Raw genomic sequence first — 27,792 nt, forward strand, 5'->3', positions numbered from 1 at the left:
TGGATGGATGGATGGGTGGGTAGATGGCTGGATGGATGGACAGACAGGTGGACAGATGGACAAACAGATGGACAGACAGGCAGACAGAAAGATGGATGGATGGATGGATGGATGGATGGACAGATTAACAGACAGACAGACAAATGGGCATGGAAGGATGGATGGATGGCTGTGTGAGTGGGTGGGTGGATGGATGGATGGGTGGGTGGATGGATGAATGGATGGACAGACAGGTGGACAGATGGACAAACAGATGGACAGACAGGCAGACAGAAAGATGGATGGATGGATGGATGGATGGATGGATGGATGGATGGATGGATAGATGGATGGACAGATGGACAGATGGATGGTTGGATGGATGGATGGCAGATGGACAGATGGATGTACGGACAGACAGAAAAATGGATGGATGGATGGATCATCCACCTGCCAAACTGTCAAGCTGTTTTACAACGTGACTGCACTATTTTGCCTGCCCACCAACAGTGTACAAGCGTTCTGATTTCTCCACATCCTCACCAACACTTGTTTTTTATTTGTGTTTACAGTGAGGAAAGAGATGTTCTTCTCACTCCCATCTCAGGTTAGGTGAGGGGTCCTCAGAAGCATCTCTCAGGGTCTGCAGGAGATTTTAGAATTTTGGAGGACCCAGAGCCTGGTGCTGACCCCTGCCTGCAGCTGTCTAAATAAAGGGTTGCCAGAGCTTCCCTGGGGGTGCCGTATTCAGGCATGGCGGGGAAAGCGAGCCATGGGGGACAGACATGAAAGAAAGCCATGAGTGGGATATCTTAAAAGGACATTTCCCACGAGGGCGAGAGGCCACCAGGAGCCACCTGAGGCCCTCCCTGCAGAGGAGCCCAGGGTGGTGGCAGGCATAGGCCCTTAGCTGGAGGCACCTGGCCAGTGCCAGCAACTCATGCCAGGGGTGCCCAGTGGGGAAAGGACCAAAGCCAGACATCACAGGCACACACCAGAGGAGGAACTCCAAGCCCCACAAGAGGAAGAAGGCAAAAGGAAGAATGCAGCAGAGACCATAGCGCAGGCCCTCCCCATGACAGCTGCCCACCTGGTAGGAGCTGTGGAGTAGGGAAGGGGCTGTACATGAGATAACAGACTGAAGCTCTGACTTAGATTGGACCAAACTTTCCATTTACTGAGCATGAGACGTTTGTTTGTCAATCCACGAAGTTGGTGAGGAGAGCCACGAATCTGCCCTACCAACCACGTGGGCAGGATAGAGGCCCAACAATGAAGGCCTGCAACAAAAGAAAAGTGATCTTATGGATTTCCACCCTGGGGATCGGAGGTGGGAGATCCTGAGATAATTAGAAAAATTCCCACTGCCCTGTCATCTGGTACGACTGGGGTCACCAGCGTCTAGAACACGTTTGGTGTGAGGAGTAGACTGTGATACGGAGTCAGGACCCACCATGGAGGCCCAGCCCTCCAGGTGCAGGCAGAAGAAGACTCGAAGATCACATCCTCCCAGGTTTCAGGCTGCCCTCCTATTTAACATTGCTGCTGGGTCCCAGGGACCGTGCTGGTGGTGAAATGTGGATGTGATTCCTGTGTTTGTGAATAATTCCTCAAGGTCAGCCAGATACCAGAGAACAGTATCCTCCTTTGTCGGGGGTTCAGGAGATGGGGCAGGAGACTGGCATGCAGATGTACTCAGCAAAAGTGGAGGGGTCCAGGAATGCCAGTCTCATCCTCAAATACCCCTCATAACTCTTCAAGTTGCCCCAGCCAACACTGTTATCATGTGACACTTTATCATTTAAAGGGGCTGCAGGAGTTCTAGACATGCTACCTGTAACTGCAAGGAGGTAATGGAGTTGGGAGTGCAGGGGAGCAATCATTCCTGATGTCACCATCAATCTGGCAAGTTCCAGGTGATCCCTGATTCCCCAAGTGTAGTATAACAGCAAGCGTGAGCTAGAAGGGAATCTAGGAGAACATCTTACTTAGAGCTGAGTCCAACTCCAGAAATTTCTGTGAACCTGGAGTGAAAACTGGTGTGGCCACCACCCTCCTAGAGTAAGTGCTTTCTAGATACTTCGTTGTCATGTGTGATTGATTTTGCTCTGCTTTCCCCAGCCCTGCCACATTCCAGTTTTCTAATCTTGGTGAGCTAACCACGAAATACTTAGAAATAAGTTTAATAAGAAAAGCACAAGATCTCTAGGACAAAAATGATTAAATGTACCTGAAGAACATAAATCAAGTCCTGAGTGAGTGAAGAGAAATTACCTTCAAGAAGACTTTATTATCACAGTTGGTGAAGCCTTCAAGGTTTAACAGATTTATTCTTTTCCATTCAGAATCCCAACAAGGTTCTTAGTTTGGGTTTGTGTATTTCATTTAAAACTAGATGAAATCTTCATTGTTTTGATATTGGACTATAAGAGTCTGATGTTCACATGGAAAAACATCAATCTGCAAAAATTGTCAAAACAGCTTCAGAAGGGGAAGGGGGTGGGGCTTGACTAACCAGATTTTGAACCCAAACTGAAGCTACAGTAATTGAACACTGTGCTCCTGGGGTAAACAGAATGGTGAAACAAAACAGAGGGCTCAGGCATTTCTCCAAATATATTTAGAGACTGAAAATATGACAAAGTACAAATTCTGGGTTTAAAAGGGTTGGGACAATGACTATTCATTTGGAAGAAGTTTAAGTTAAATCCCTACCTCATGCCATATATAAAAATGACTTTCGAATGAATTGAAAGAGTTGTTTTTTAAAGCTATAAAGGCCAGGCACAGTGACTCATGCCTGTAATCCCAGCAATTCAGGAGGCTGAGGAAGGCAGATCACTTGAGCCCAGGGTTCAAGACAAGCCTGAGCAACATAGGGAGACCCCATCTCTACAAAAAAAAAATACAAAAATTATCCTATGTGGTGGTGTGCACCTGTGGTCCCAGGCACTGGGAAGGCTGAGGTGGGAGGGTCACTTGAGACCAGGATTTTGAGGCTACAGTGATCACTTGAGCCCAGGATTTTGTGCCACTGCAGTCCAGCCTGGGTGACAGAGTGAGAACCTATCTCAAAACGAAAAAATAAATAAGAAGCCCAAACAATAACTGTATGAATGATAAAAAAGGAAAATATTTTCATAACTTCACCATGCAATAAGTCTTCCCAAGCAAGATAGGAAACCAAGAAACCATTAAGGAAAAAAATAAAAGAATTAACTACACAAAACACTTTTTTTAAAAAAGTCTTACAAGACTATGCTTTAGGAAAGCCAGTCTGATGGCCGGAGTGGAGGAAAGATTGGAGGATGTCACCAGCTGGAAAGGAAGGCAGCATCCAGGGGAAAGAAGTGGCCGTGGTCCTGTTGGGGGGGTGTCAGAATAAACCAGGTGATGGCCAATGGTGATAGAGATGCAACTGAGCAGCATTTGTTTGAATTATTAATCAGCTGTGGGTTTGCAAAAGGGGCCAATATAACTTTGCTATTTAGTATATATACGACAAACAAGCTCTAACCATGTATGGGAACAATTTGCCTTTTTTCTCACCAACACTTTATGCTAGAGACAACTTCATCTTTGCCTAATCAGATTTACTTCCTTCTCCACTCCAAAAGCAATTCTTAACATGTGTTTGATGGGAAATGGAGGTGTCAGCTTTATTGGGTGAGTCAGGTGGGTCACAGCCCTGGAGAGCTTCTTGATATAGCTCCTCTATTAAGGAGATGAATAATGAAAAAGAGGAAGCAACAAGGCACTAAAGCCTCAGATCCCACCAAGAGAAGTTCAGTTTCAAGGCTGAAAGGGGAGCTGGGATGGAACAAGGAAGGACTCAGTGAATAAAGAGGCCTCTGGATATGGCTTCTTCCCCAATCCACCCCCTCCCCAAGAATTTCCTTACCATCTCAATAGTTCCCAAACTGTAGTGTGCATCAGACCCAGCTGAAGGGCTTGTTAAAGTACAGATGGCCAACCCTCCTCTAAAGCTCCTTCTTTAGAATTGCATTGGTTACTCTGTTACCTGTGTCTTTTCATATAAATTCTAGAATCAGTTTTGTAATAACTATAAATAGCTTGCTGGGACTTTGAATGGAATTGTGCTGATCTACAAATGAAATTGGGAAGACTTGGCCTCTTAATATGGAGTCTTCCAATCCATGAACATGGACTATCTCTCCATTTACTCCCAAGGTTTCTGATTCAGCAAGTCTGAGGAAGGGCCTGAGATCTTTCCTTTCTACCTACTGCCCAAGTGATGCTGATGCTGCTGGTCCAGAGAGCTCACATGGAGGGTTCACAAGTTCTGGCTTTGAAGGCCTGCCTGGTTTGGAAGTTACGGCTGTCCTGAAGACTTGGTCCCCAGGACATTGGAAAGAGCTTTTGTTGTCATGCAAAGCCCAGGGGGCCAGTTCTGCTAGGATTTGCATGCTAACAGCTCTCTTTTGTTGTGTTTCTAATTCCCAGCAGATAACAGTGAATGCCACGAACAGACAAGTGTGCAGGGTCAGGAGATACAAGCCCCTTGTGGGAAGCGGGTTTTTCTCTAAGTATCAGATTCCTTAATTTACTGGATGAATTTCTCACCTCTTGGGACTTCCCCTTTCAATAAATACCCTCCCAGAAAATCTCATGAAATCAACCCCAGGTCTGAAAATACTGCTCTACCCCCATCCCTCAGGCATAGGTGTCCCCCATGGGCCCAGGTGCATGGCCTGAGGAAGGCACCGGGTGGTCACAGGTGTGCTCTGTGGACAAGGTGCCAACGGTGTGGACAGAGGTCTGGCAAACAGTAGTCCCCACTCTCTTCCTGCCTTGATGAGGAGGGTCAGAGCTGGCCCAGGGAAGGGGCAGGCCTTCCAGGTAGAGGGAACAACATGGGCAAAGGCTCAGAGACCAACACAGGAACTCCATGGTGCTGCGTTACAAAGGTGGGACTCTGGTGGCCTCCTCCTGTGCCTGCCTGTGACTCTAGCCCCCCAGTGCTCACTCTACCTGCTACCTACCCTTCCTCCTAAGCTGCCCTTAGTGGGTAGAAACTCTTCCCAAGTACCTTCTCACTGAGGCTAGCCAGGCAAAGCTTGGCCAAGGCAGGAAGGGGCTCCACAGAGTGAGTCAAGGATCGCGGGGTGACTCTGGCTCATCTTCTCTGCTTTGTAAGGTGGGAAGCCTAGGAGGGATGGCCTCAGCCTCAGCTGGGGGCCCTGCCTACTCACCCCATGGGAGTACAGAGGCTCCACGAACAGGGCTCTGCCCCTCAGCGTCATCACAGGGGCCAGTCTGCGCTCATCACTGTGTGTGTGTTCTAATCGCCTCTTCTTGTAAGGACGCCAGTCACACTAGATGGGAGTCCATCCCAGTGGTCTCATTTAAACGTAATTGCCTCTTTAAAGGCCTATCTCCAGATGGGATCATATGCAGAGTTTTGGGGGTTAGGGCTGCAACACATAAATTTGGGGGGGACACAATTCAGCCCATGATGGCACCTGTTTGCAGGAGCCTCTCACATAAAACTGTGTGCTGGGGAGCTGGGGGCCCAGCATCATCAGTTTGCATCCCCAGGCCCTGCCACCCAAAGGAAGAGGCAGGGGACACGGGCCCAGCAGGCTTTTGCTCCTCTTCTTTTACTCCATTCCCTCATCCCTGCACTCAGTGGCCTTAGTAGGCGGATGAAAAAGTCACGAGTGAGTGAATGGCAGGTATCCATGGAAAAGAGTGGCAGAGGTCCCGGTGGACAAAAGGAGCACGATGTCCAGGGGCCAGCAGCACCCAGGGCACTCAAGCTGGGGCAGGCCCAGGGCCCGAACCGCTGCGTCCTTCCATCACCAGGCTCTGCCTCTTGCTTGGGAATGTGGCAGTTGTGTTGACTGGTATACTCATTTCCAATTGCTGCTATAAGAAATGGCCACATACTTAGCAGCTTCTAAACAGCACATATTTATTGATCCCAGAGTCCTGGAGATCAGAAGTCCTCAGTGGAACCATGTTCCATCTGGAGACACTCAAGGAGAATCTGTGTCTTGTCTTTTCCCCTTCTAGAGGTCACCCAAATCCCTGGGCTGGCGGCCTCTCCCTCCCTCTTCAAAGTACAGTTCTCCAAGCTCTGCCTCCATCGGCACGTCTCCTCTGGCTCTGACTCCCCTGCCTCCCTCTCAGAGGGAGGGCCACGCTCCTGACCCAGGATCCTCTCCCATGTCAAGATCCTTCACTTTATCACAACTGCAAAGTCCCTTTTGCCATGTAAGGTCATGTATTCCCAATTCCCAGGGATTAAGAAGTGGGTTTGGCTGCACTCACAGTTCCCCCAGCATCAGAGAGGCTTAAGCAGAGTGGGGGTATTTCCATGTCCTGTGGCCACTCAAGCTGCAGTGACAGCTTTGCTCTGAGGAGCCGTGGTGTTCACACCCCTTCTCCCCTGGTGATATGGTTTGGCTCTGTGTCCCATCCAAATCTCATCTCAAATTATAATGCCCATGTGTTAGGGAGGGACCTGGAAGGAGGTGATTGGATCATGGGGTCAGTTTCCCCCATGCTGTTCTCATGATATTGAGTAAATTCTCATGAGATCTGATAATTTTAAAATGTGGTGCTTCCTTCCTCTCTCTCTCTCTCTCTCTCCCTTTCGCTCTCGCTCTCTCTCTCTCTCCTGTTGCCTTGTGAAGATGTGCCTTGCTTCCCCTTTCACTTTCTGCCATGATTGTAAGTTTCCTGAGGCTTCCTAAGCCCTGGGGAACAGTGAGCCAATTAAACCTCTTAAGTTACCCAGCTTCAGGTAGTATCTATATAGCAGTGTGAAAACAGTCTAATATACCTGGTTTGCCAAGTCTAGAGCACTCCCCGACCCTGAGTCCATGCTGTCAGTTGGCTGGGACCACGAAACACTTTCTAAAATGCAAGCCCATTTAGGGTGGGATTTTTTTTTTCTACTTGCCTTGCACCTTCCCCGTCTTCCTAAACAGAAGCCATGTAGCTCATTTTCCTTATTGAAGGCACTGCATCGGGGCGTGGGGCAGGCAACCACCTGACAGGTCTTCTGGGATGTCAGCTTCAGCCAGCTAGAAGAATGGGGGTATAACTGGAATGTGCATCCATTCAGCCACGTGACAGTCACTGGGATGTGCCAGCATCCTGGGTGAATCCAAGAAACCTTGCTTGCCTGGAAGTGGCCAGATGGAGCAACTACCAGCACCTACTAATGACAGTGTTTCCATCTTCTAATGGGACACCCTTCTGTAGGGTTGAGTTATATAAAACTATCACCTTTACACCAGTGGCCCAAATGCTTTATGAGTTCACGGAATGTCTTTAGCAGAAATTTATCTCCATCTCAGCTGCTGCTGCCTTTATTGCTCCCTTTCTCTCTCTCTCTCTCTCTCTCTCTCTCTCTCTCTCTCTCTGGCACACACACACACACACACACACACACACACACACACAAACACACAATTTCCAATTTATGAACTCCTAATTTACTGTGGAGTAGGAAAAGAAATTTAGAATATTCATCATAATTTCGTGGTAAAGAAAGAGCACCCAGGCTGTGACTGACCACCATGTGAGGCGGGCATATGAGTGCAGAGCGTTTGTGGAAACCTCATACCTTGTCTGCTTCCTTCCTGCCCCTCGTCTGTGGACAGAGTGGCTGAAATTCTCAAAGCTGGGGGTTAGTGACTCTCCTAACCCTCCACGCTCCCTTCATCCCTCATTGTGCCCCAGCTCCCAGGTCCACCAAGCCCAGTTCCTAGTTCTGAACCTTATATGCACTTGGTGAACACAAAATCAGCCATCAGGACTAGCCCCTCACCTCTTTCCAGCCAGCCTTGCCTCCTCCAACCCACACCATACACCACAGCAGCCGCAACCATCTGTTTACGCAGAAAACAGCCCCAAGTGCTTGAAACCCTTCAGTGAGGCTTCATTTGGGAGGATACACCCCAGCTCCTCTGGCCGACCTTCAAGGAGCTTCCTGGCCTGACTAGCCTCTTTGGGCACCAGATCCATCTCTGCCCCAGGGTCACAATTAAGAAATGCCCATCACCTCTCTGCCCAGCCATCTGGGGTCTACACTAGCCCACATCCCATTCTTCTCCCCGTGGAATTTAAGTTTGCTTTTGCCCCTCGGGGTTCTCACCCAGCTCACCCAATCTCAAGGCATGGTCAGAACACGCCCCGGACACCCTCACCAGCCCTGAGTCCTGTCTGTCCCTCCCACTGCTCCCCCCAGGGCAAGTGGACATCACACTGAGCAACCAGGGTCCTCTGGTGAGGATGGTCTTTTTGCCCTCCTGCCTTTGCCCCTGCTGTTCCCACTGCTGCTATGCCCTCCCCATTCCCCTTTGGCTGTCTGGTAAACACATCTCTTCCAGGAAGCCATCCTTGATTATCTGTTCCCTGGGCAGAGTGAGCACCTCCTTCCTCTGGGCTTCTGGAGTATGATCTCCTACATCTCTATCACGGAAGGCCTGGAACGTGTGTCACTATCAACAGGTGAGAGCAAAGTGGGGCACCGTGTCTTGTCCATCAGGGCCCCTTCCCAGTGCAAGCCTTTCTCAGACCAGGAGGACCCAGGGGGCAGAGGAGGTCTGCAAGCTCCAGGTTGGTCAATCAGTGTTTCTCATCCTCCTGACCATGGTAGTTGGTTTAGAGTTGGGCATGTGACCCCAGCCTCACCAATCAAAGAGGATCCAGGGATTAAAGCCTCCTCAGAGGAAGACAGAAATGGGAAATGGAGAGAGTGAAATTGAGTTCTGATATCATTTGAGCTTCTGAATCCAGCCATTCCTGCAGCTGAAAACCCTGAGATTTTCAAGTACATAAATTCATAAGCCAATCACACCCAAAATGGTCCTATCCACTACAGAACTCAAACATGAGCGTAGCTTCAGGATTTTGCCATTCTCTTTCAGGAATTAGGATATAGCTTAATCAAGGGCAGGCTTCATGTATCCAGGACCCTTGGCAGCTATGGTTTACCTTCATCAAGTCATCCAGCCCTGAATGGCTTTACCCCAGCAAAGAGAACATGGGCTTCTAAGAGGGGCACCCATTGGAAAGTCTAGTGGAGGGACCCAAGGCACAGGGTCCCTCCACTAGACTTTCCAGTAAGAGAAAGCATCTCTGGGGATGACAAAATTCACAGGACAGAGGAGAGATAGACTTAGAAAAATGACTTAGACAATTTGTCACTGTGGTACATCCAAAAAATGCCTACATGGTAGTTAGGCTGCTCCCAACGGTGCCAACACCCCTTACTGACTTTGTTCAAGTCACTTTCTTGTCTAGAAACCATGTCCCATGCCCCTATTGGGTTGCAGAGACTCAATCCTCTGTAACAGAGAGGATGGGTCTGAGTGTGGTAGAGATTATGTTCTTTGCCCCACAGACCCCATCCCACTTTCTTCCCTTCTGGACACATGCTGGCTTCTGAGGGAGTCAGCGGTCAAAGAGCACCGAAGCAGTTCTGGACGGTGAAAAGTAAGAAGAAGGGACACGTGTGTCACTTTCAGGCTAAGGCCATGAGAAGCACCATGAGACCCTCCATTAGCACAAGATACAAACAGCCTAGATCCCTAAATCATGACATACAGCACAGCTGTCCTAACAGTCACCCCCTTCACTTTGGGCTTTGTGTGAGGGAAAATGAGTTCTCACAGCAATAAGCAATTGAGGCTTGGAGGTTTATTTGTTTTGGCAGCAAAACCTAGCTTATCCTGACTAGAGATGGCAAACACACGACACACACACCATCACTGACAGTCCGGCAGCCATGCAGACATTACTAATCCATCTTGGCACAGTTCTTCCCATCTCAGCACATGCTCCAGGCAGCCTGTACCAATGGACTACCTAAGGACTGCATGATGGGTAAAGATCCTTCTAGCTCTCAAGTCGCCCCTCAGGCAGTTGAGCAATTTGAGTGCCCCCCTCATCTGACACACAATGGCCAGGCTAGGAGTCAAGGGCAAGCTGTGCCCTCTGGAAGGATCTGATCCCGCCCCACCACTCACTCTTGTCAAAGCATCGTGTCTTCTCACCTTTTGCCATCGCCCCCTCCCTGCCATGACCCAAGGGGCTGCTGGACAGAGGCTGCCCCCTCCCCAGCCTCTGCCAGCTCCCCACCCCCATTGCCAATTCAGGAAGCCTCCAGGATTTCAGTGTTGGTGACATTTTTCTCTGCCTTCTTGCTGTTCCTTAGCAGAACCAAGTAGGAACTTGTTCCTCTGAAGGCTTTGGAGAGGAGCCGTACTGCCCCACACTTTCTCATTCTTTCTCAGGGTGTGCCCCAGCCTCAGACCCATGAAAGGCAATTTCACTTTCGGTGGGGTTCCTTCCAGGAGGAACGCTGGGGCCCAAATGTGAGCACATGTCTGTCTCGGCGGTCAGCTCCCTCCCCGAGCCAGAGCCGAGGGAAGGGCCGTCCCAGGACACAGCCTCCAAGCAGATGAACAGAGGTAACATGACTTTTTACAATGGGGCTTTGATCTACCTAATGTCACAAGACAGGCTGGGGACAAATGCCAGGCTCTATGTGACTCCCGGTTCCCACAGGAGGTGCCCTGTGCAGGTATTCACACGGGGAGATTCTTGGCAGGCCCGGCACCTGGGTCTGTGCCCGTCACAGACACAGCCATGGCAATTAGGTTTTGGAAAATGGTGGGTGAGGTTGCTTTGGCCGAGGCTCCAGCCTCCGGCCTGAAAACAGCATGGGGAGGGAGGGGGTGGCTGCCGCCCCCAGCGGCAGTGGGCACCCTCCTGGTGTGAATGAGGGTGAGTGTGAGGAATTCCTGTGGTTGGGGCAGCCGGCGGGGCACAAAGGCTAGGCTGGCATCCTTGACAATACCTGCTCTGTCCCTGTGGATGGTGACCTTCACCAAAGCTCTCCGTGAATGGGCCACAGCTGCTCCCAGGTGTGTCCAAGCCGCCGGCGTTGGAAACACATGAAGAGACCAGGACCGTGGAGAGAGTTCACAGGACGTTTTGTAATTTGGGTGCCCACGAGGGCTGCCCTGGGGCTCGGGCCAGGCCGCAGAGGCTGCCAGGGGCCCATCCTTGGGCTGTCAGGACGCATTAGCCCCACCTGTGCTCAGGAACAATGGCCACACCTGTAGCTCGCCCCATCCCCGGGTGGATGAAACGGGCCGCGCCTCCTGCCTGCAGCTCCAGTTTCCCTGCTGGGTTGCCCTCGAAAGGCTGCAGCAGGATGTGCAAGCCACCCAGAAAGACAGCGGGCGGCAGGGGCTGAGGGAGGCGGGGCCCCTGCCCCTCCACAGGCCAGGAGTCTAGTTTAGACAAGGAGGTCCCAAGGTTTCTCCCAGCCAGCTTTCGGAAGCATGCTACTCATGCCAGGGTCCTGCCCGCCCCGACTCCCTCTCACCCGTCCTGAAACCCCAAAGTCTGGGCCCACCAGGAAAGACACCTGGGCAACCTCATTTTCTCTCCATTTTGGCCTCTCGGCACGCTGAGGTCAACCCCCTCATGTGTAGACACAGTTACATATTCAACACACTGAGGTCAGTCCCCTGATGTGTAGACACAGTTACACATTTAACAGACACTTAGATACCTTTTGCCAGGCACTGAGTACTTGTGTCATACAAATACTCATTTCAGCCTCTCAACAACCCCAGCAGAAGCTGCTATCAGCATCGACTCCATTTCACATTTGGGGAAACTGAGGTTCAGAGAGGTGAAGTCATGCAGCTGGTAACAGGCAGGCCCAGGCTGTGAACCCAGGCAGGCCCGAGACTGTGCCGAGCCCCACCGCCTCCCACCTGCCCTCCTCCAGCTCACGCCACACCCCGGGGCTCTTTGGTGACACCTGGAAGGGACCCCTGAGCACGTCTTTCATGCCCATGGCCTTCCTACGGCCCACCTTCCTGGGGCTGAGACTAGGTCATGCTCATGCTGTACCCCAGCCCTAGGCTACACGAGTGTTTGTTAATGGGGGATCCCCCGGAGCTGGGGGATCATAGGTGTCATTTCTGGAACTTCCCTCTGGGCCAGGCATGCCCCAAACACTGCCATGCATGCCCTCATGTTCCTTTTCCAGCATCCCATGGAGAAGCAGGAGCGCCGTTCCCATTTCACAGATAGGAAACGGGATGAGAGCAATACGGTGCCCAGCCAAGCATCGCCCAGCTCCTCCTCCGCGGCAGTCGTGGGTTCCAGGCTTGGCGCCTCTTCTGCCTCCATCCTGAATGAAAAAGGGAGCAACAGAAAGGAAGGGAGAAGGAGTACGGGGTCATTCGGAGGCAGGAGAGGCCTCGCGCCACCTGCCAGTAGCAGCCCCAGCGACCCCAAGAGGTAAAGGCCTGCACTGGCCCTCACCAGGGAAGTATTTAGATACCAGAAAGCTGGCTTGCACAGCCACAGCAGGCCCTTTAATCCAGGCAGGGGGACAGGAAATGGATGGGAATTTGCATTTTTTAAATGAGTCCTCCACTCGGCTCGGTGGGACGAAGGAGACTACCTAAGCCTCAGTGTCAGCTGCGTGCGGACCCAACCCATGTGGGCAGGCATCTGTTGGTGCGGGGCACTTAGCCAATGGGGAGCCTCAGGAACGGAATAATGAAGAATTAATTTACCCAGCAGGGGCCTTTCCATGTCTGGGAAGCTCTTGCACCTTCTTGGAGGGGGGCAGGCGTGTTTCCTTGGGAGGAATGCATTACACAATCGGTCTGTCAAGAGGCTGCATTCAGGAATCCGGGCGAGGTGGCTCCAGCCTCCGTCTGCTTCTTTGATTCACACACTCCTCACGGGCAGCCCCAGCCCCTTGGCTCTCTGCTGCCCTGTGGGACACACACCACCCGTGAGGGACCCCACGCAGGAAGCAGGCCTGGGTCTGCAGCAGAGCGAATGCAGCGGGACTCAGACGCTTCATCCCAGGTGGTCTAGAGGCCACGGAACCAGAATCTCACAAGAAGTCTGCCGGCAGGTGCTCCTGCCCTGGCACGCTAGACAGACGAGCACGCGGAGCCCAGAGAGGTGCAGCAGGGAGCACGCAGCCTCGTGGCCAGCAAGAAACAGAGCAGAGACGTGGACCCGGACCTGCAATGACCGATCGCCCCAGACAGGTGCGGTGCACTGCAGATGTAGGTTAGGACACGAGGTGGAAAGTGTCTCTCGGGGCTGAGACCCAGAAATAAGAAAAGACCATCAGAAAGATCAAAGAGACATCAAAATATCGAGAAAAGGGAGACAAGCTGGTGACGTGTTTCCATGTTCCAGGAGGAGGCTTCCGACCGCTCCATGCTGGGGACTATGTCACTAGATCACAGAGGCTCCACTCAGTTCCCCGGTGGAACCTCCTGGGAGACTCAATAGAAAAGACTCCCACATTGGCCAGGCGCGATGGCTCATGCCTATAATCACAGCACTTTGGGAGGCCGAGGTGGGTGGATCACGAGGTCAAGAGATCGAGACCATCCTGGTCAACATGGTGAAACCCCGTCTCTACTAAAACTACAAAAAAATTAGCTGGGCATGGTGGTGCGTGCCTGTAATCCCAGCTACTCAGGAGGCTGAGGCAGGAGAATTGCCTGAACCCAGGAGGCGGAGGTTGCGGTGAGCCGAGATTGCGCCATTGCACTCCAGCCTGGGTAACAAGAGCGAAACTCCGTCTCAAAAAAAAAGGAAAAAGAAAAAAGAAAGAAAGAAAAGACTCCCACATTATAGAGGGACAAGAGGGAACGAGCTGGCAAGCTGCAACAAGAATCTGAAGGGAAATCAACACTGTCACAAGGGACAGGGACAGATTGGAGAATTCCTTTCTATCAAAATCTGAGATTGGCAGAGTTTGCATTAAGAGAATGCAACCCATTCATTTTACTGATGAGGAGACAGAAGGTCAAGGTGGACCATGGTGAGGTTTGACTCAACGTTCTGGGCTTCCCATCCTGATGGTTCCTTCTATATCACAGATCCTAGCTTACAAATACAAAGTCCAATTTTTCAAAGAGGCATATAATTAAAAAAAAAAAAAATCCCAACACTCAGGTGTCTGACCCCGATTCATCATTTCTTCTGTGTACCGAGAAAGAAGACAATCTGAAAAGCCTCCACGCCGCACGGTTTCCACTCTGTGATGTTGTGGAAAAGCTCAAACCATGGGGACGGTAAAGGCAGCACTGGTTGCCGGGGGTTGGAAGGGAGGGAGGAAGAGGTGGAGCACCAAGGGTTTCCAGGGCAGTGGAAGTCTTCTGCGGGATGCCGTCATGGTGGATGGATGTCATCATGCATTTTTCAAAACCCACAGATTGTACAACACAAAGAGTGAACTCTAATCTAAATATGGATTTTAGTAATTTTCCCAATAAAAAATTAGGACTCAGTAATGTATCGATACTGGCTCATCGATTATAACTAGTATACCACACCAGTGCAGGATGTTAGTAATGGGGAAACTGAGGGAGGCTGGGAAGGAGGTATATGGAACTCTATGCACAATCTGTTCAATCACTCTGTAAATCAAAAATACTTAAATAATTTTTTACATATCTATGCGGTCTACATAAGGGCTGTGTGTCATCCAGGACTCACCTTGGGCTGAGTCTCGGTCTGCAAAGTTCTCTCCCAGACCCTAGTGAAGAGGAAAGAGCGAACGTAGGAGCAGGCCAGGGTCCCAGGCTGGCTTGCTGGCTTCTGTAGTAATGGCACCTAACAAGGGCCTAGTATGCAGTACGTTCTCAATAAATATGTGTTAAGTTGATGAATGTTTGGGGCATCAGAAACCCAGGGACCTCCTGGGATGAGGGAGTGAGGTTCCAGCGGAGTGGGGAGAAAGTAGCAGAGACATGGTGGGTATTTTGGCCCCTTGAGGGGACCCAGAGAAGGAAGGAGCTGGTGTCACTGCTCTTTTCCCCACAGAGTGGGGAGAAGCTCCCTCCAGGTTGCCAAAGTCATCTCAGCACACAGGAAGAAATGATGAATCGGGGTCAGACACCTGAGTGTTGGAATTTTTTTTTAATTACATGCCTCTTTGAAAAATTGGACTTTGTATTTGTAAGCTAGGATCTGTGATACAGAAGGAACCATCGGGATGGGGAGTCCAAAACGCTGAGTCAAACCCACCATGGTCCACTTTGACCTTCTGTCTCCTCATCAGTAAAATGAATGGGTTGCATTCCTCTTAGTGCTAACTCTACCAGTCTAAGACTGTAATAGAAAGGAATTCTCCAACCTGTCCCTGTACCCTGTGATAGTGTTGACTGCAACCTTCAGAACAGAACATCTCCACTACCTTGCTTAAAACAGAAGAAGAAGCCATTTCCCTAGGTTTTATGGATGGAACTCTGACTTCTTCCTTGGATGTTTTGTGTGTTCGGAGCCACTCCCTTCCCGCTCTGACCTAAAGACCTCACACGCTTAAGAAAAAAACAGAAAAGCAAAAAAAAAAAAAAAATTAATAGCAATTGGTTATGTTCAATTCCAGAAGATCAAGAAATAGAAGAATCTAGTAAATTACAGGTAATGAACAAACACAGCAACATGCCAGGCACTGCACAACATGAAAGGCACACAGTGTTGAATTAGGACACAATCTTAGCCGGTGCAGTGGCTCACACCAGTAATCCCAACACTTGAGGGGCCAAGGCAGGAGGATCACCTGAGGTCAGGAGTTCAAGACCAGCCTAGCCAACATAGTGAAACCCCTGTCTCTACTAAAAATACAAAAATTAGCCATCCCTGGTGGTGGGCACCTGTAATAACACTGCTACTCAGGAGGCTGAGGCAGAAGAATCGCTTGAACCCAGGAAGCGGAGGTTGCAGTGAGCCGAGATCGCACCACTGCACTCCAGCCTTGGTGACAGAGCCAGACTCTGTCTCAAAAAAAAAAAAAAAAGATGCAATCTCACTCTGAAGGAGCTTACAGCCCACTGAGGGAGACAGACACGCACCAATACCCAGAGTGTAGTGTGAGGTGCTTTAGGAGATGCATTTATTAGGAGCGGGAGCTGCCATTTCCTTGTCATGCGTAGAAGCCCATCCCTGTGCTAAGCCCTTCACCTGCTTTCTTGCATCAAACCCTCTAGAAATCAAAGCTGAATGAAAGATTAAGATTCAACCCTTTGTTTCAGTGCACCCAAGTCAGTGAGGATGAGGGGGAAAGGGGAAGGAAGATGGGAAACAAGGAGATGCTACGTATTACTGCGCTGGCTGCAGCTCTGCAAGAAGCTCTTGACAGGATGGGGTTTCTGTAGAAGGGCTTCCACACCTCTGTACCTTAGGAGTCCACAGAAGGGAGGAAGGTGGGAGGATGTATCAGCCTGTCTTCATCCCATGTCTCATTTCCTTTGGGTCACGTTTAACCCCCAGTGTGTTTCATCCCAGGAGAAGATGCTCAGAGAGCTGGACCCCTTCCCCTAAGGAGTGTGTTTCATCCAACTGTGAAACTGAAGGGTGGTCCAGCAAGGGTAAGGTGTCAACTGAGACAGAAAGAAGCAATGAAGGTAATATGAAGTGGTGTGTGAGGATAGGGTAGGATACACCAGTTTATCTTCTTGTGTGACTCATGATGGCCCTAAAAGGTAGGCAAGGTCATCCCCATTGCTCAGATGGAAAAATTTAAACGTCATATTGAAGCCGCTACCCATGAAGGAAAAACTGATATAAGACTTGCCATCCTGCATTTAAAGAAAAAAAAGAAAAAGAAAGAAAAAGAAAGAAAGAAAGAAATCTAGAAAAATGGACAAAATGAATGAAATAAAACAGCCTGTGGTTGTGATCCCTGGAGAACAGGAAAACAAAGTTGAGCCCTACGGTCCCCTTGACTTTCTGCCTGAGGGCAATTCCCAGACCACAGTGCAAGGGAGGGGTGTTCAGTAGTCTCTCTGAGTTGAGAGGCCACATACAGGAACTTAAAAAGGTCAGGAACGCTACAATTTGTGAGGCACAGTACTAAAGAGGAAGGAACTACACAGAAAAGGAATTCCAGAACTATTCTCAGGATCACCCTGAGTCTTTGGATGAAGATTAATCCACACGTATGTGTGGGTAAACTGCACGAGGCTGGGCAAAGCAGGACGGCTGGAGAGCGGCAAGCTGAACAACAAACAGCTCACCCAGGGCTGAGACACATGCGCGCAGGTTCCTACCAGCCAGAGCAGAGAAACGGTGCTGAGTACCTGGGGCATAAATATAAACTAGCTGTACAATATGGCCTACTCTAGAACTGGCCTACAAAAGCTTTAAATGAGCTTTAGAAGGGTTAAACCAATATACAAATAATTTTGCTCCCTGCCAAAACAAATTTCAATACACCATAAAGCAGTGGTCCCCAGCCTTATTGGGACCAGGGACTGGTTTCGTGGAAGACAATTTTTTCATGGACTGGGGTTGGGTCAGGGATGGTTTTGGGATGAAACTGTTCAACCTCAGATCATCAGGCATTGGATTCTCATAAGGAGCATACAATCTAGAGCCCTTGCATGCACAGATTCACACTACGGTTCACACTCCTATGAGAATGCAATGCTGCCACTGATAGCTCAGGCGGTAATGCTCACCTGCCTGCAGCTCACCTCCTGCTGTGCAGTCCAGTTTCTAACAGGCCACGGATGCTAGAAACATCCAGTACAGTTTGTGGCCAGGGTTGGGGGCCCCTGCTGTAAAGGAAGACAACAACATTGAAACTCAGAACAATGGGGCATAAATAATGTCTAGTGGCTGAGCAAAAATTACTAGATATGCCAACAAGCAGCAACATTTGACCAATAACCAGGAGAAAGAACAGTCAAAAGAAATAGACTCAGATACAATAGCGATAATGGCATTAAGAGACAATGACTTTGAATGGCTATTTAAATATGGTCAATAATTGAAAAATAATCTTGAACATAATGAAAACAGAAATGAAAGGCATATATTTTTAAATGAAACTTTTTTATAAATGGAACTATAGAAATGAAAATACAATATCCAAAATAAAAAATTCAATGCCTAGACTTAATAGTACATTAAATACCACAGAAAAAAAAATATTAGAGACCTCAAGGCATAGCAATATTGAGACACAGAGAAGAAAGTTAACAAAATGAATGGAGACTCAGTGCCCTGTGGGACAACATTGAGTGGTCTAGCGACCATGTTTATGGAGTCCTAGACAGAAAGGAGGAGAAGGATTGTAAAAGTATTAGAAGAAATAATGTTTTTAATTTAATGTAAATTATAAACACATTTATGTAAGAAGCTCAAAATGAATCATAGACCTAAATGGAAAATCTAAAGCTATAAAAATTCTAAATGAAAACACAGGAACTAAACCTTTTAATTCACTGAAGAAGAAAATGGATACATTGGACTTCATCTAAACTAAAAACTTTTGTTCATTGAAAGTCTCAAAAATGAAAAGACAAGCTACGTTCTGGGAGAAAATATTTATAAATCAAATATCTGATGAAAAAAAAAACCCTTGTATTCAAAAATATTTAAAGAACTTTCAAAACTCAATAATTAGAAAATAAGTCACACAATCACAAATGAGCCAAACATTTCACTAAAGATAAATGACTGGCAAATAAGCACATGAAAAGACATTCAACATCAACAGCCATTAAGAAAAGCAAATTAAAACCACAGTGAGGCCGGGCACAGTGGCTCACACCTGTAATCCTAACACTTTGGGAGACTGAGACAGGTGGATCACTTAGGAGTTCGAGACCAGCCTGACGAACACGATGAAACCCCCATCTCTAGGAAGAATACAAAAATTAGCTGGGCACGCCTGTAATCCCAGCTGCTCAGGAGGCTGAGGCAGGAAAACTGCTTGCACCCAGGAGGTGGAGGTTGCAGTGAGCCGAGATCATACCACTGCACTCCAGCCTGGGCAATGGAGCAACTTTGTCTCAAAAATAAAAATAAAACACCGAGGTATCACTATAGAACTCTTTTAAATGACCAAAAAATATTATTTATTTAGTAAAGAGGAACCTCACTATTCCAAGTATTTGGAGGATTTGGAGTAACTGGCAGTCTCACGCGTTGCTCGCGGGAATGCAAAATGGCTCAACCACTTTGGAAAACAATTTGATAGCTTCCTATAAATGTGTACACTTACCATTGAACCCAAAATCCCACCCCAGTTATTTGCCCAAAAGAAATGAATATTTATATTCACATAGAAACCTGTATGTGAATATTTTTTTGTGGCTGTATTAAAAATTGCCAACCTGGAAACAACCCAAATCATCAATGCATAAACTGTGGTACATCCACACAGTGGAATACCATTCAGCAATAAAAACACATGAAATATTGGTATAGTCATTGAAATACTGTTACACATTATGCCCAGTGGAAAAATCCAGACTGAAAAGGCTACATACGACATAATTCCACTTATATGATGTTCTGGAAAATGCAAAATTATAAGGACAAACAGTAGAACAGTGGTGATGCAGACTGAACTGTGCCTCCCACAAAATTCATACGTTGAAGCCCTAACTCCTGATATGACGGACAGACAGTCCCTGACTTATGATGTCTACCTTTACGACGGGTTTACCCAGACATAAACTCATTTTAAATCGAGGCACTCCTTACAACTTATTCATACAATGGGGCTATAGTTTCCACTGAATGTGCATCACGTTCACTCTACTGGAAAGCCAAAAAGTCATGAGTCAGACCATCATAAATTAAGGACTGTCTGCTGTGTTGCCAGTATTAAAGGCATTTTCAATTCGTGGTGGGCTTATTGGAACACAGCCCCATTGTAAGTTAGGGAGCATCTTCATTTGGAGACAAGGTCTTTAGGAAGGTAATTAAGGTTAAAGGTTAAATGAGGTCATAAGGGTTGTGGAGCCCTAATCTGGTAGGATAAGTGTCCTTACAAGAAGAAGAGATACAAGCACTTCTCTCTCTCTCTCTCTCTCTCTCTCTCTTTCTCTCTTTCTCTCTTTCTCTCTCTCTTCCCACCATGTACAGACACAGCAGAGAGAGAGCCATCTCCAAGCCAGGAAGAGAGGTCTCACAAGAAACCAATCCTGGCAGGCTCAGAGGTCAGGAGTTGGAGACTAGCCTGGCCAACATAGCAAAAACCCATTTCTACTAAAAATACTTTTTTTTATAAATAGCTAGGAATGATGACAGGCACCTGTAATCCCAACTGCTTGGGAGGCTGAGGCAGGAGAATCACTTGAACCCAGGAGGCAGACGTTGTAGTGAGTCAAGATCTCACCACTGCACTGCAGCCCGGGTGACAGAGCAAGACTCCGTCTCAGAAAAGAAAGAAAGAACCCAACCCTAATCACACATGATCTTGGACTTTTAGTCTCCAGAATGAGCAAAAATAAATGTCTGTTGTTTAAACCCCCTAGTTATGGTGTCCTTTATGGCAGCCCAAACAGACTAAATACAGTGTAGTTTCTAGAAGTTGAGGGTGGGAATGGGGCACTTTCAGGGGCGATGGAAACATTCTGTATCCTGACTGTGTAGGTAGTTAAACAGCTGCATGTGTTTGTCAGAACTCACAGAAGTATACGCTCAAAAGCATGAACTTTGCAGGATATAAATTATACCACAATAAAGTAGCAAAAAGCTACACATCATTTACAGAGGGACAAAGATAAGAATGATGAAGACATCTCATCAGAAACAATCCAAGCCAGAAGAAACCAGTGTGCGGCGGGGCTGTGGGGCAGGAGCAAAAGCCACGACCTGCATCTCAGAGGAGGTGCCCTTGAGCTCAGACTCCAAGCGGGAGAACAGGCAAGGCATCCAGGAAGAGCATTTTCAGAAGAGGGAGGCAGCAGCCTGGACCTCAGCTCACAGCTTGGAGGGGAGGGGAAGCTCAGCCTGCAAGGTGGGCTTGGGCTGGAAACACAAGCTGGGACCAGACTCACAAAAGCCTCCAACTCCAGGCTGAGGACGCTGAATTTTACTCTGGAAGTTGCTGAGGTACATCGTGGACAAGCGGCAGCTGCAACGTTTCCCCCTCGCCACGCAGTGCCAAGCATACGAAGTGGCATTCTGCTGGCCCTAACTCAGCTTGGGGACCTAATTTTAGCCCCCAAGCTGTCAGATGTTGCAGAGCCTCCACTCTGGAGCTTCCATGGGCCAATGTCAGAGAGCTGGGAGTGCAGGAATTGCTGAGATAAGCTCCCACGACGGGAACAAGCACATCACCTTCTCCAGCCACATCACGAGGCCCTCCCTGGCCTGCCTGCCCCCCACCTGCTGACCTCACCAGCTCCTGGTTACTGTCACTTTGCTCCAGCCACACTGACCCTCTTGCTGCCCCTCCAACACACCAAGCAAACTCCTGCCTCAGGGCCTTTGCACATACTGTGGCTGCTGGAGCCAGAAACACACCTTCCCAGGTCCCCACAGGGCTCACTGTCAGCCATTTCTCAGGGCTCTGTTCACATGCCCCTTGTCAGTGCAGCATGCCCTGACACCCTGACTCAAACAGCCCCCACGCCCACCCCCAGACGGCCGCATCCCCTTGTCCTGCTGAATCCCTCTTCCTATCACTCACGCCTTTGTTTCTTCAGGAGAGTGGACCCTGAGTGAATATCTATTGAGTGAGGAGGGGATGCCTTCTGGAAACTCCTTCCACCCGAACTCTGGCTCTAATGAAAACTGCCCATGGCAGCCAGACTCCTTGTCATGGAGTGGTGCAGAGGAGGAAAGGCCAGGGCTTGGGGCTGAGATCCACGACCGGCCACATCCTGCAGGGCTGGAGGCTGCCGTTGCCCCTTGTAGGAGTTCCTCCCTCCTGGGTCACAGCTCTAAAATGAGGGTTCCAGAAACTCTTACCCTACAACCCAGAGGGCTGCACCAGATTGTAACTCACCCAGTGTCCACTCGGTAACATGTAAAAAGTCTGCATTTGTCTGTTTTCACACTACTATGAAGAACTTCCTGAAACTAGGTAATTTCCGAGGAAGAGCGGTTTAACTGACTCATAGTTCTGCACGGCTGGGGAGGCCTCAGGAAACGTACGAAGACAGCGGAAGGTGAAGGGGAAGCAAAGACCTTCCTCACATGGAAGCTGGAAAGAGAGAGCTAGCAAGAGCCGGGAAAACTGCCTTATAAAACCATCAGATCTCACTGTCACAAGAACAGCATGGGAGAAATCGTCTCCATGACCCAATCACCTCCCACCTGGTCCCTCCCTTGACATGTGGGAATTTTAGGGATTATAATTCCAGATGAGAGTTGAGTGGGGACACAGGGCCAAACCGTATCAAGGTCCGCACTACACAGCAGGTCCTATATGTGGTGCTGGGGTTACACAGCGAGCCAGACAGACAGGTTTATTGCCCTGTCCACACTCACCCTTCACCCCAACCACGTAGTTCAATAGCGTAGACATAGAGTCAGCTGGACCATCACAATACTGACTAATAGCAGGTGCGGTACAGGGCAAGCTCAGGGCCCAGGGATCCTGTAAAGGCAGGCGGCCCGGCCTTCATAGGACAAGGTGGTCAAGGACAGCTTCCTGAAGTAAATGACCCCCTGCACAGAGTGACCTTCATTAAACAAAAGCTGATCATGCATCAGCTTGCCATGGCTCTCCTGGGCCCAGATGCTGAGGGGCGAGGTCCCCAACTCAGCATGGAAGGCCCTCCCCAAATACATCCCTTCCCCCTCACCCCCATGGAGCCTGCACCAGGGCATCACCAGGTTTCTCTCCATGCCCCATGTATCATTATTCATTGCTGCATAACAAATGACCCCAAACATGGAGGGTTAAACAATAGGCATTTGCTACCCTCACAGTTTCTGTGGCTTACAAGGCTGGGCTGGGCAGTGCGGGCTGAGGGTCTCTGGTGAAGGTACAAGCAGACGTCAGCTGGAGAGGTAGTCCTCTGAAGGTTTGCCCAGGTCAGAGGATCTAATTCCAAGGCAGCTCCCTCACACGGCTGGTAAGTGGGTGCTGGCTGGTGGTAGGAGTCCGCAGTTCCTCGCCAACGTGCCTCTTGAGTGTCCTCATGTCATAGGAGCTGGCTTCCCCCAGAGAGAGAGATTCATGAGCAGAGAGGGGTTCACTGAGCAGAAGTTCAATGCCTTTTTGTCCTAGACGCACGCTGCCACCTCTGCTGTACTGCCTCCATCACACAGAACAACCTGGGCTCGAGGTGGGAAGACACCACACAAGGGTGTGAATGCCAGGAGGAGTCCCACGTGGACTTGGGGCTGGCTGCCACACACTGTGCCTGTCCCTAGAGGCTGAGCAGAGCTCAGTCTCCCTTGGTCTTCTCCTCTGTGAATTCCTCCTGGGTGTATTTCAGGCTGCGTTAAGAGCTCCCTGGGGTTCCCATTTCACTGGCCTCAACCAAAGCATGGATCCTGTCCTGCTGCAATTGTTTCTCCCTGACCTTTCTTAAGAATGACACTATATTCAGGGGAAAGACCATGTCTGACTCACCTATGTCCCCTACACTCAGCAACCAGAGCATGTTTCAGCACTATATGTGGTTCAATAAGCATCAGTTGGGTGGGTGGATGGGTGCGTGGGGGGATGGATGGATGGATGGATGGACAGATGGATGAATGGATGGATGGATGAGTTGATAGGTGGATGGATGGATGGATGGATTGATGGGTAGATGGGTAAATGGGTGGTTGGATATATGAGCAGATGGGTGGATGGATGGATGGATGGATGGATGGACAGATGGATGAATGGATGGATGGATGAGTTGATAGGTGGGTGGATGGGTGGATGGATGGATGGATGGACAGACAAGTGAATGAATGCATGGATGGATGGATAGATGAATGTTTGGAAGGACAGATGGGTGAATGGGTGGATGTGTGAGTGGGTAGATGGATGCATAAGTTGGCAGATGGATGAGTGGATGGATAGAAATATGGATGGATGATTTGATATGTGGATGGATGGATGAATGGTCAGATGGATGTATGGGTGGTTGGATGGATGGGCAGATGGGCAGATGGGCGGATGGATGGATGGATGGATGGATGGATGGATCAATGGGCAAGTGAATGGATGAGTGAATGGATGGATAGATGAATGGTTGGGTGAATGGATGAGTGAATGGGTGAATGTGTGAGTGGGTAGATGGATACATACATCAGTGAATGGACGGGTGGTTGAATGAACAGATTCATGAATGGATGGACTAAAAAATGGCTTTTCTCATATTCTCCTGCAAGGTAATTGCTTGGGATTCTTAGAAATTTAAAGCCAAAAGAGACCTCAAAATTCATCTACAGACACATCCCCAGATCCAGCAATGTCATCATTTATTGAACAGGCCTGGATTCCAAGGGTTGGTAAAAAAGAGTTTCCTACTCTCCCCATGATCTACCTCCTGGCAGCAATGCCCCCACCTCCTTCTCACAAGTGAGCACATATGCATGTGTGCACATGGGGACACACCACAAGGATGCTCACATGCCCCAGACATGAGGAGGCTGCTGTCATAAAGCAGCCTGCATAGCCCCATGCTAGCCTCACTGAAGCCAACAGTGCCACACAAGGCCAGCTTCACCTAGCATCTCATCCTGAGCTGGGCAAGGGCAGGGCCTGGAGATCCCCAGGGAAGTGGGAGGGGAGGATATCCCTGAGCCCTTCTCACCTGCCCACCTGCTCTGCCATCTGGTCTAACCAGATCTCACAGAGCCCCTCCCCCACCCTTCTGCTTCCCTCCCTTCCTCTCCCCAGAGGCCTCTGAGTGGACCCAAGATCCCCACAAACCCTGTGATCAGGGAATTGAATACTTGCACCAGGTTTTGCTTCTTTTAGGAGGATTGGAAATACTCTTTCGAGCAGACCCCTTTACGGGGAATGCAATAATACACAGCCTCGGCCACCACCCAAGATCTTGAGTGAAAGTAGGAAGCAAGCAACTCATTTCCGAGCAAATGGTGAGGCTGGGAACTGCCGTGGTCTGGACTTTGGGGCCTAAACTTTAGGCAATCTGGAGAATCTGTTTAAGAAAAATAACACAAAGTGCAAAAAAATCATTTAGAATGAGAAATGACAAATTTGTAAAAAGCTGAGCAAACCATAAATATCAAATCAGAAAAATAGCATATGATTCCATGAGTAAGCAACTGCCTCGGCCACCTCGATAATACTCTTTTTCAAAAAATAATACCCTTTTCCTACATCTTTTTTTGGCCGCATATTCTTTGATGGCTTCTTTGTATGACAGTAATTTTGTAATATGATTTATCACAGAGAGAATGAAAGACACGTCAGTCTGCCCTCCAGCACATGTTTTTTGTTTGTTTTTGTTTGTTTGTTTAAAAGCAATTTGTTTACTTTTGATGTCTTAGGGAAATTTCTTTCAATTGCATGGGTTGTTATTGGCAAGGTCATATCTGAAATGTCCTCCACAATTTCTTGCCAGGACAGGGAATCTGTCTAAGAGACTCCAGTTCTTTGATATCATTCATGCTCCTGATGACCACAGTTGGGCAACCAGGCCAACTCAGGCCCTCATCCCCTCTGATCCTGGGAGGAGGAGGTGGCCATGAAGCCTGGACACCATGGCCCTGAGCAAGAAGCACAGCTGTGACTGCTTCGTCTTCCTCCTTGGAGTCAAGAGAGAGAGTCAGTGATCCATGAGGTCCATCTGCCAGGTTGCCATAGCCCACAGCCCCACCCACAGCCCAGGAGAATCTTTCAGTGTAGGGGCAGGGAAGCCCACACTGAACTATGGGACGGACCCACACAAAAGAAGGGCCTGTAGCTTCAGTGTCTTTATCTTCATTGACAATCTGGTGGTGCCTCCTACAAATGCCCAGAGGCTCAGCTCCCAAAGACTGTTTCAGTTTTCCCTTCCTTCCTACAGCCTGGCCCCCACATGAGGTCCTAGAGGCAAGCCCATGCCTGACACCCAAGGAAGTGGTCTGAATGTTCTGCTGGAAAGAGGGCAGAGAGTGAGCAGAGGAAAGGCACCCAGGTGAGGCTGTGGCCATGCCCAGAGGCCCCTAAATTTTGAAGAACAGTCATTCAAGGCCCTAATTTAGGCCTTCAAAGCCTGCAATTCCAGACATTCCCATGGGGAGGCGCTCAGCCCAGTGGTTGAAGACATAGAGACCTCATTGCAATGCAGGTGTTTCTCCTGGGTCTTTCAGAGAATGTAAGTGGGGCAGGGGGCAGCCCACACCCCCAGCAGCCTTTGCTAAGCACCAGGGAGGGTATCCACACCAGCTGTGGGAATTGGTAAATGCCCCAATTTTATGGATGTGGGAGAAGCTGCCCATCCCTAAACTCCTAACTCAGCCCCCTGTCCTGCCCCCACCACATGAACACTGATCCCACAAATTCTGCCACCACTAGGAAAAGCCAAACGTCTAGACCAAACTGAGGCTCTCAACCTTATTCCCAAGGAAAGACAACTGCCCTGGAAGGATGAGAATGGGGCTGAGGAGATCACCACAAGGGGGCAGAGGGCTCAGCTTTGCTTAGACACAAACTTGCCCTGTGCTTCTGGAAAGTTCCCTACTGCCCCAAGCCTTGATTTCTTCATCTGTAAAATGAGCATGCAAGAAGACATCTCTGAATCCTGCCCAGCTCCAGGGAACTACGACAACGCCAACCTTCACAAAAACACAGCCAGGCTCACCTGTGTCAGCAACCAGTAGGTGCATGCTCCCTCAGCCTTGGACTCAGGCCACCCCTGTGGGCTGGGATTCCAAGTTCTGCCCCTAGTGTATCTCATCCTTATTCAGGACCCAGAACTCGGTCTGTTCTCACCAGACCACCTGCTATGCCCCAGGCAGGTCATGGGTTACATCAATTCCAGAGGCATGCCACTGTTTCCACCCATGGGAAATGCTCTAGGCCTCACCGCCATCCCCCAGCCTTGGACACAGACCCCTTTCTCTAGGAGGCCTTTCTTTGCAACTGTGCCCAAAGAGACCCTGAGTCTCAGTTTCCTCTGCTGTAAAATGAGGACATTCGTATAGGGTAGCTTGGAAGAAGTGGGCTCATGACATCTCACACCATCCTACACCGAAGAGGTGGCAAGATATTTACCATATTTTCTTTTCCATTTTTAACAGTAGGAACAGTTGTTAAATAGCAATCATTTAACAAGCTGCCAAACGATCCCAGAGCAAACCTGCCTCCTACAGCAGAAACCGGGTTCAGAGGCAGGCCCAGCCAATACTCACAAGGTAGGAGCCTTGTCTCTGAACCCTGTTTCTGATCAGCAGTCTTCCTTGTTCCCACTGTCAGTGTCCCAGCATGGAGCGGACATGTCTCTCATGCCGGAATCTCAGCGTTCCCATGACCGTGTCATCTCTACCACTTAGCGCTGGGCCATCAGGGGCAGAGCTTGCCTTGGTGCACCCACAGTGTCTCACAGGGGTTCACTTTGCTGGTGAGGCACTTCTTGAGGATTACAATGTTCTTTCCCTGAGTGTTGACTGGAAAACCCAACAAAGGTGTTCATCCTCTCCTGATTTCTCTGGACAGATGAAACATGTGGGTGGTTTCCAGGGCTAACCTAAGCCGCCAGAGGGTGGGCGGGAGGGGCGAGCAGGGAGCAGATCAAGTGACCTATGAAAGCGGACCCTCGCCGTCCACCCACCTCCAGACTGGCTGGGGAGGTTTTCTGTGGGATGGGAGAAGAGTCCAGATGGGGCCGAAAGGACGTACTGCCTTTGATATTCTATCCCCTGCTCATGCTCAGTTTCCCCTTTTGCCCTATTTCAGCCTTGCACTAAGCAGAAGGCTGTGAGTGTTTTCTCTTTAAAAAAAAAAATAATCACAAACCTCTTTCAATTGTGCTCATTCTGCTACCACTGAAGATGTGGGAAAAGGTGTATGAGGCTTTTCTTTTTTTAACAATAGGTACAAGCTGTCAATTCATTCTAGGGAAAACCCACCTC

The 27,792-nt window shown here is 49.2% G+C and overlaps 1 long non-coding RNA gene across 1 annotated transcript; it reads right to left on the reverse strand.

Annotated features, from left to right (window-relative positions):
- Positions 1–9,647: 9,647 nt before the first annotated feature.
- LOC116554588 lies at positions 9,648–26,187 on the reverse strand. Its single transcript, XR_004270235.1, has 3 exons — positions 26,176–26,187; positions 16,980–16,983; positions 9,648–11,530 (listed from the first exon to the last, which is right to left on the reverse strand). It is a non-coding gene; the product is annotated as an uncharacterized LOC116554588 (long non-coding RNA).
- Positions 26,188–27,792: the final 1,605 nt, after the last annotated feature.

The sequence above is a fragment of the Sapajus apella genome, unplaced genomic scaffold (assembly GCF_009761245.1).
Source record: "Sapajus apella isolate SASKATOON/1434 unplaced genomic scaffold, GSC_monkey_1.0 scaffold14, whole genome shotgun sequence".
Classification (NCBI taxonomy): Eukaryota; Metazoa; Chordata; class Mammalia; order Primates; family Cebidae; genus Sapajus; species Sapajus apella.